Below are 9,157 nucleotides of genomic sequence, written 5' to 3' on the forward strand. Positions count from 1 at the left end.
ATCAAATGTGGAACACCACATATATAAATGTATGTGCCTAATCACATTAATGCTTCCTCGGCATACTGGTGTGCTACCCAGTGCCCTAGAAGAGGCACCAAACTCGGTTATGAACTACAAGATTTTTGTTTGGTTAGGGGCTTTTTTTTTTTTTTTTTTTTTTTTTGCACTAGATCCAGAGACACTCTGCTTATTCCCACTACTGTCCTCCACCATGTGGTTAAATCCACCGGCAAGTGGGAGTTCATTCGTGCAACTCACAGAAACTTTTGTTTTACTTCAACAGACATTTAAATTCTATCCACACATACAGTTGTCTGGTCTTCGCTTAACTCTCTAGTTCACATTAAAGGCCGAAAACTATTAGGAAATTCCAGTAGGATTTTTACCCTTCTATATTTCCTCCCTTATAACGATGCTCATTGAAAATCAGAAGTAATAACTACAATCCTGGCTTAATATAATTTTCTTACGTGCTTCTAAAATGATTTCCTTATCTGTCGTCATCATAGGTGACTCTGGCTCAGTTAAAACAGGTTGCAGCACCTCAGAGAAGGCACAGCTTTGTGAATATGGTTCCTGGGCTAGGGGACAGTACTCCTTCCTCCGGGCTTCTTACGGAAACTCCAGAAGAGCCCTACTAGGAACAACCACATTTAAAGGCAGCTCAGTTCCATCAGGGTCAGAAGCCAGGGTGTTACGGTACATGAAACTGTATAACGCAGAACAGTAAAGCAGCTTGCACGCTTGGTCATCAAACTGGTCATCATAACTGTTGTTTGGTTTGGTTTTGGTTTAGTTTGGGGCTTTTTTTGCTGTTGCTTTCCCGATTGCAAAAACCATTACACCCATGATTTAATCTCGCTGGACTGAAAGGTTCAAATAAGGTTACAGATTGCAAGGCACAGAAAAGTGTCCACACGGGAGACTTCTCCCAAAGTCTAAGCAAGGGAGAAAAAGAAGCCTGGACTCCCACCCTTTAACAGATGTTCTATTTTTTGGGGTATTTCCTACTCTTCTCCAATTTTATACGAAAATAAGCTCATCCAAACATGCGGTTCAAAACTGTCAGCTGGAAACCAAAGCAGACACTAAGACTTCGAATTTAAAAAAAAAAAAAAAAATGGAATATTTTAGTCATTTTAAACAGAGGCATACTGCCAAAAGCTATCCATAACCCCTGACACTGAGTAACCAAGTTCAGTATGTCCCTTCCCAAAGGCTAGGAAAGCCATCTCTATGAGCAGGGGGTCCTTCCAAACGACATCATCAGCAGTTTACCTGTAAATAATTCACAGGCCAAATTCTGCAAGCGATTCTTGACCTTCGGTAAACAATAACACTCAACCGCCTCCTTCCTTTAAGGGGGGGGGGGGGGGGAAGAGACAAAAGCGCGGGGGTACCAAAGCCAGGGCACTCCACTCGCCCCGGAGCAAGCCGGCTGTGAAGGTCGCCCCGCCGCCACCGGCCTGCAGGGGCCCGAGGAGGAGGAGCCGCTGCCCCCGTTTCTCTCCCCGGCGAACGACGCAAGCCTCGCCCCCCGCAACGCCACGGCGCAGCGCCCAGACACCCCCCCCCCCCCCAGCACCCCTTCACTCACCTGAGGGCGAGCGGGGGCGAAGGCCGCCGCGCCAGTGCCCCGTCGTGTCCCGTCCCCCCCCCCCGCCCCGCTACATGCACCTCCACATGCCCCGCCGTGCACTCACTCACCCGGCTCCGGGCCCCCCGGGCAGCGGGGCGCGGGCGACGGCGCCCCCCCCGCGGGCCGGGGGAGCCTCGCTGCCGGCGGCGGCCACCTCCGGGCTGCTTCTCCCCTCACGGCTCTCCCTCGGCCCGCGCCGCTGAGGGACCGCGGCGTGCGGGGTGCTGCGGCCGGCTGGTTGCTGCTGCTGCTGCGGCGGCGGGTTTTCCCTCCTCCTGCCCGCGCCTCATGTGCCCTCCGCCCCCGGTCTCTCCGCCCGGGCCGCCGCTGCAGCTCCCCGCTCTCAAGCGGCGCCCGGGGACCGCTGCAAGCCCCTCCCGCCGGGCGGGGGGCGGCGGCGCACGTGGGACGGCTACCGGTCGCTCTCCTCGGGGTTCCTCCGCTCGCCTTTACCCGGCCGGGCCGCGGGGGCCTCCTCGGCAGGCGAGGCGGCGCGGACACCTTAGGGGCTCCGGCACCGCCCGCCGCCGCCGCTGGGGGGGCAGCGGGAAGGGGACTGCCGGCGGCGGCCACCGCGGAGGCCGCTGGCTCGCTCGTCGCAGCGCTCCCCCCGCCCCCCGGCGGCCATTACCTCATGGCCCAGCCCTGCCGCGGAGGAGGAGCCGCTTCGTCGCCGGGCAACCGACCCCCTGCCGCGGCCCGGGCAGGGAAGGCCGGCGGGAGCGGGCGGCGGGGGTGGGGGGTGTATCTCCGCAGCGGGAGGTGTTCGTCGCTGGGCGGACTAGCCCGAAGGCGGCCGTGGGCAGCGCTGCCTGTCGCCGCTCGCCCCCGTCCCGGGCGGCGGCGGAACGCCCGCCTGAGAATTAAGTCACCGCTGCTTCGGCCGGTGCCGGGCTCCCGCCGCCCTGACGCGGCTGCCTCCCGCGGGAGGTGAGCAGGAGGCTCCCCCGGCTCAGGGAAGGTGTAGCTGGGTCGGTAGCGGCCAGGCGAAGCGAGCCGGGTCGGTTTGGGGGGCAAAGAAGGATCCGCCGCGGTGCGGGGAGGACCTCTCCGGGACTGCCCGGCCCTTCCTCCCCGCGGAGCCGCTCGGGTCCCCGCCGTGTGCCGGCCGAAGGGGCTGCGGTTTTGGCGAGTGTTGGGATTTCTTAGGGCCACCTGGGCCTTCTCGCTTTTGAATGATCTCGGCTGGTCCAGCCGGCTGGGTGCCGCGGCGACCCGTTCCTGGAATTGTCCCGGTGCATGCGAGAGCGCTGCCTGCCCGAGCCGGACAAAAGGGCTTGAACAGAACCCTGGCCGAGCACCCAGCCGGGCTGCGGGGACGCCGGTGGGTAGAAGAACCGGCATGGGAATAGGAGAGAGAGGGTCGCGGTGAAAGTTAGACATTCAAATGTCGTGTTTCTTCAAGTGTGGTAGAGGAACGAAGGAGAGGAATCTTGCCCATGCCCTCCTGGAGAGGAAAGTTGCAGTATTGAGTGCAAGAAGTTATTAGACACCAGAATATCCCCAGAGGAAAAGACTTGTTATTAATGTCCCACTGACAGAAAGAAGCTTTAATCCAAGTTTTAATAAATCTAATTTTAAAAAGAAAAAAACCCAGAGGAAGTCACGACTTCTTATTTCTGCAGCTCACAGAACTCTTTGTTGGAGGAGCGTTTGATTGTTTGTGTTTACTGGCAGGGGAAGAACAGAATTGTGTCCAAGGTTACAGCTGGTAAGACAAAAAAGTTGCAGTTGTGCTGGTGACAGGATTCCGGAAGCGTGGGATGTGTGTCAACCTCCAGCGAGTGCAAATGTATTTGGGGTTTGACCCCAAATAACCCACAAGAAGAAATGAACCAACGCTTTACAGATGCAAACAAAGAGAATCACAGATGGGGACGTGCCTGGGTGGCAGAAAAGAGAGGAGAAATGTTACAAGGACAAGAGAGGATTCACAGGCGCCTGCCAAGCAGGCGTGTCTTTAGAGCAGATCCCCTGGAAGTGACTAAGGGATGCAGTTAGATAGGGTGTGTGAGTCAACCCAAAAGCTTGCTGCTCCCCAAAGGAGCAAGCAGCTCTCTCCGCGTCTCCTATGGAGGAGCCAGGCACTCCTGGGTTTTTCCCCAGTGATTCAGTTTACTAACCTGACAGAGAACTAATGATATTTTTTTCCTTGTCAGTTTTCTGCCAGAAAGGTGAACTGAATAGATTCACCCTGAAGTCATAAAAGTATCAGGAGTGAGCACAAAGGAAGAGTTGAAACCATTTGGCTGGGTGGAACAGAACCATCCCTTTGGTGACACCGCACTCTTAAATCATCTCGGGTAGTCTCATCTAACTCCTCCCTAATAGAAACTTCATGCTACTTCTAGGAAGTCTAACATGTAGGTGTCATTGAAAAGGTTGGTCCCTTCCACTTCTCACCCTCAGTTGGGTTCTCCCATTGCTTCCTTTGTGCCCAGTCTTGTATACGTGTGACCCTGGGGCTTAGCCAGTGAGCAAGCTAAATCAGGAGGCTGATAAAAGATAGTTTTCTGATTAATTCCTGAAACAGTTAACAAGAGAGTCAGATGAGTGGCAGAGGTTGCACAAGAGAAGGAACAAGACCGAGCGCTTGCAAACAATGGATTGAGCTTTTCAGCAGCAGCTGGGCGCTTTTTATGAGGTGTAACATAAACCCAAGACAGCAGTGAGGAGGAGTGGTCTGTAAGTGAAGTACTTTTGAGGAGCAGAATTTGCTCTGTGCTTTACAGAATGGCAGTGAGAAGAGAAGGAAAAAAAAAAAAAGCAAAGGTAGGCTGGTAAGGGATTAAAAAAAAATTTTCAATTCCGCAAAACCAGAGGAAGACACACAACAGAGGCATCCTGGAATCAGAGCTCAGGAAGAAAATCCGATGTTGAAAAAACAGAAGGCAGAAATGATCTGCAGCAGATGGAAAACCAGAAGTGGAAAAGTGAAGATTCACACCAAAAATAGAGAGGAAGAAGTCTGCATGATTAAAAACTTCTTGTTGAGAAGAACCAATTGACCTGTCACGTCTGTAAGGAACAAGGATTTGAGATGTGCTGCTGAGACTGAAAAGCGTCTTGTTAGAGTTAGCAGAAGTCCTTCACAGTGAGAAAAATGTCAGTGACACAATATTTACACACACACACAGTGTGTGGGAGTACATCAGGGAAGAGAACCTGGAACTACAGGATTGCCATCCCCTCGCATGCAAGGTGGGTGTCTGGACACTGGCTGTAGGATATGGTAGCAGTTGTTTGGTTGCTGCACCCAGTCCTCCTCATGATTTTTTGTTGCGTGGTGCTTTAATGCACACAAGCATACTCTGTCATATTCCTAATGCTACCTCAATTAATCCACCTAGCAATTCTGAAGCTGGCAATTGACACAGTAACTAGATACTTTAAAAAGCTTCTTAGATTTCTGTGCTCTGTTTCTGTTTTCATTATCCTCCTCATTTCCTCTCTCTTCCTGATTATCACCTTATATTTATCACCTTCATTCTCAATTTTGCTTCCCTGATAATGTCTCTAGAAGACACTTTTTATTTCTGCCCTGCTAAAATAGAAGACATCAAATATACTTTTCAGTGAGCATGCTGTTGGTTTTCTTGCATGTTCCTCACTTGCTGTCTCTAGAACTTCCTTTATAGTCCCTGTAAACCAATCACAGAATACAATATCGCTTTTAAAGCATTAGAAAATTCAGTTTCAGAAATGTCTGGCTTGTTTGTCAGCTGAAGACCTCAATTACAACTATGACTGTAAAGTAGATGATTTTAACCTCAGAGAACAAGCTAATTCCAAAATTCATGAACAAATGATCTGAGAAAAAAAATCACTAAAACATATCCCACAAATGTGTTTCTGAATAGCTGTGTTGGGGATTTAAGAAGAAAGGAGTTGTGGTTCTTCCTCTTTTTGTTCTTCCTGCTGATACCTGGTGTTACTGGCCCCATTTCTCACACTTTTATATGGACTAAGAAATGCTGTTAAGTCCTTTAAAAGGATCTATGAAGTGTCTGCATAATGCTGCCTGTACCACATCTTTCCTTGTTTAAATGTTTTCCATAAAGCTGTGAAGCTATCGTTGTTTTTACTTGAATATCAAAACACATAGATTCTTGCAAGTTTTCTGACTGAGCATGTGGAAATTAAAAATGCCAGTACTTCTGATGGATTTTTCTGGTTGTTTTTTGGGTTGGTTGGTTTGTTTGTTTTGTTGGTATGGAATGTTGCCTTTTCTGGAAGAATTTAACCAGCAGAAAAGCTTTTCTTGTTCAGAGCTCTATGCTTCCTTCAGGTCGCATTAGCCAGTACCAATGCTTCCTCCTTCTTCAACTGCTTCTCTACTGGAAATGTCTTCCCTGTAAGGGGTGGCATCTTTCAGGAGCAATGCCAGTTTATGGCATTGGTCTGAAGTGTTACTGCAACTGTCACCTAAGGAGAGCAGACACATGTAATTTGAAAAAGAACACAAGGAAAATGAGAGGCTACATCAAAAAAGTGGAAGTTTACACACAAGCTAAAGCATAAACACAAACAGAGGAGAGAAACAAAATTAAGGTAAAAGGTCTTAAGGAGAAAACTCATTTAAAATGTCCTGCAGAGAGGATCTTATATAATAATTATGGCAAAAAAAGAGTATTATTCCAGAGCTTGCAGTCTGAAAACATGAAGAAAGCAAACAGTGACTCAGAGGATGGGGTTTTGCACATATTTGACATTAATGAAATGCAAGTTGGAATAAATAGTTTTTAAAGCTCAGATTAGCATTCGAAGTGAAGACAAGTGCACAAACAAAGAGGAAATTAAATGCAAGATAGTGGGATAAATGTGCCAGGCATGTGTTTTGCAAGAACAGGAAAAAAAAAAGTGCAATCAAGCAAAGCCAAATGAAAATTACACTGTGGAATGATGATAATACCTTCAAGACATTGTGAATTCTAATCAGGATGCAAAGGATATCCTGAGTATACAGGCTGAATCTTCAGAATACGCAACATAAAAGCCATTGCTTTCTGCTGAAACAGTGAATCTGTACTTGATAACAAAGCATTTGACTCTTGCTTGAGTCCGAACTGCTGAATGTATTTGAAGAAAATGGGATGTCCTTCCAACATGTTATACCTAGAACAGATGATGTAATTCAACCAGTACAGCATCTGCTTTACGCACTTCCTATTGTATCAGAATAAAGACTGACACGAACACTGAAATACACAGAAAAAGCATCACTAATAATTTTACATAATCTCAAAATTAAATAAGCAGCATGATAGTCACTGAAAAAGCAAGATTTTGATAAGGCCTGTTCAGCCTTCCTGCATCAGCAAGGCGGTCAGCTCATCATATTTTGGAAACCAGCAGGTACGCTTAGGCGTTGAGAATTCTGTACGTAGTGAACTTGCAGCAGAAAGGTATCAGCTCTGCCAGCCAGCATCCCAAATCGGCATCAGAGCTGATGATACTCAGCAATGTGATATGAGGAGTGCTTGGCAGAAGCTGTGGTAGTCCTTAGCAATTAACCCCATCTCATTAGCAGATAAAACTGAATAAAAACAAACAAACAAACAAAAAAAGAGGAAGTTGTTTTTTACTTCAGTATCATAGAGCGGTTGCTGACTTCCCAAGGAAACTGAATGATTTTGGGAAGATAAAAGTAGCTTGAAATATGCCAATCTTTAAAGGCATAATACTAATCGTTAATACTCAGGCATCTTTAATACTCAGAGTATTAAAAATTGCAGAGTATCTTAACCACATCTCTTCCAAATCTTAGCCATATGCAAAGGATTGAGACCATAATGGAGGAAGAGGTAACACAGGCATGCTACACATGCAGTACTGGTGACCTTACAAGTTGATCCAGCAAGGTGAGATTGGGAGCCCTGTTCTTATAAAAGAAACCACCAGTAGTTTTTGCCTCACCGGTGAAACAAGCACATTGGCAAGGACTGTTTTGCAATAATGTTTCCGCAGTGAAAAGGTCAGCTCTATGATTGAGAAAACAAATTTCCAAATAGAAAAATCCCAGAAGCTACCAAAAGAATTTGAAATATCATTGCTACAACCAAATATCATCAGCATACAATACTGAAACTGTAACATTTGAATTTATTTAATGACATTGAGAAGGACCAGTGAATACCCTGTACCAGAAAAACGAGGTGACTAAATCTTGAGAACCTTAATTTTACCACAGAAATGCAGCAATAAAGAAAAACACACAAAGTTTCGCTCAAATAATGAAAATAAGTGCTAGTTTCAAGAGGATGTTGGAAAAGAATCTGAGAATAAAAATTGCAAGATAAAGATGTGCTTACGTTCATGTCCATTGCTCTGCTAAAATGGTCAAAGACCAGAAAAGCAGCCCCATGTACCTCCCAGGAGTAACAGAACTGTCAAGACAAATGGAACATTAAAATATTATATATGAGCACTGAATCATCATACCCAGGACACTGAGAATAGAAACCCTCTTGAGAACAGGGTCAGTCTGGAATAGAAAGAAACACCATGTACTGGCAAGATGGGATAGAGCATGAGTAATCATGATAACTGAGAGAAAACCTAGTACACGTGACAAAATAAACCAGAAGTGTACAGCATCTTCAACGGGCACTAGAGCAAACTAAAGAACAGATCTTCTCACTAAAGAAAAACAAAACATTGAAACATAGCTTAGTATTACTGGCTACTAGTCAGACTTTTGGGAACCAGGCAAAATGTCAGAGCCTTCCACATTACCCATTGAGGGTAGAGCAGCAAAGTGTTTAAGCATTCCTGAACTACGTGGTTTCAATCACAAGATCTGTTTACCTTAAATTACATCATATATTTATTTGAGAACCAGAATTTGATTACAACTGACTGTCCCATATAATAGCCAGGCAAAAAGCAAGGCTGAATTTGCTGTACAGATTGCTAAGAGTATTGAAATGGTGCAAACAGCAGAGAGAATGTTTTGCATTCCGTTCTTGAATGTTGAAAATATTCCCACAGAGAAGTTTACTGCAGTTGAGTACAATGCTTGAAGTCATGTTCAGTAACAGACTAAAGGAGTAACAGACTAAAACAGGAAGAAAAAGACAAAAGGTAAGTATCTTAAAATTACAGGCCTGATTTGTATTTTTATTTAGATTCTTTCTTCAAGATAACTCTTGTACTGCAAGCAACACATTTGAAGAGAGAATTCCTGATTCTTATACCAAATCAAAGGGAAAATTCCCCATCTGGAGTCTATTGAAATTGTGTAACCAGATGGTGAGAAAGATACAGGCATGTAATGAAGTGTGTATCAATAACCAAAAAGTGCTATAGTTCCTAACTAAGAGGTACTGGAAAAAGACAGCTATGAGTCAATGTGTTCCCCGTGTCTGCTACTAATTACGCTGAAAATTCTTCATCATGAAGACATTCAATTTGAAAGTCCATGAACCATGAGTTATTTGTTATTAAAGCATTCTTTTGTGTTTCTCTCAGTTCTTTGTAATGCTATTAACTTTGTTAATGCTAAATTTCATACCG

Source organism: Numenius arquata, chromosome 7, assembly GCF_964106895.1.
Source record: "Numenius arquata chromosome 7, bNumArq3.hap1.1, whole genome shotgun sequence".
In the NCBI taxonomy this organism is placed as follows: domain Eukaryota; kingdom Metazoa; phylum Chordata; class Aves; order Charadriiformes; family Scolopacidae; genus Numenius; species Numenius arquata.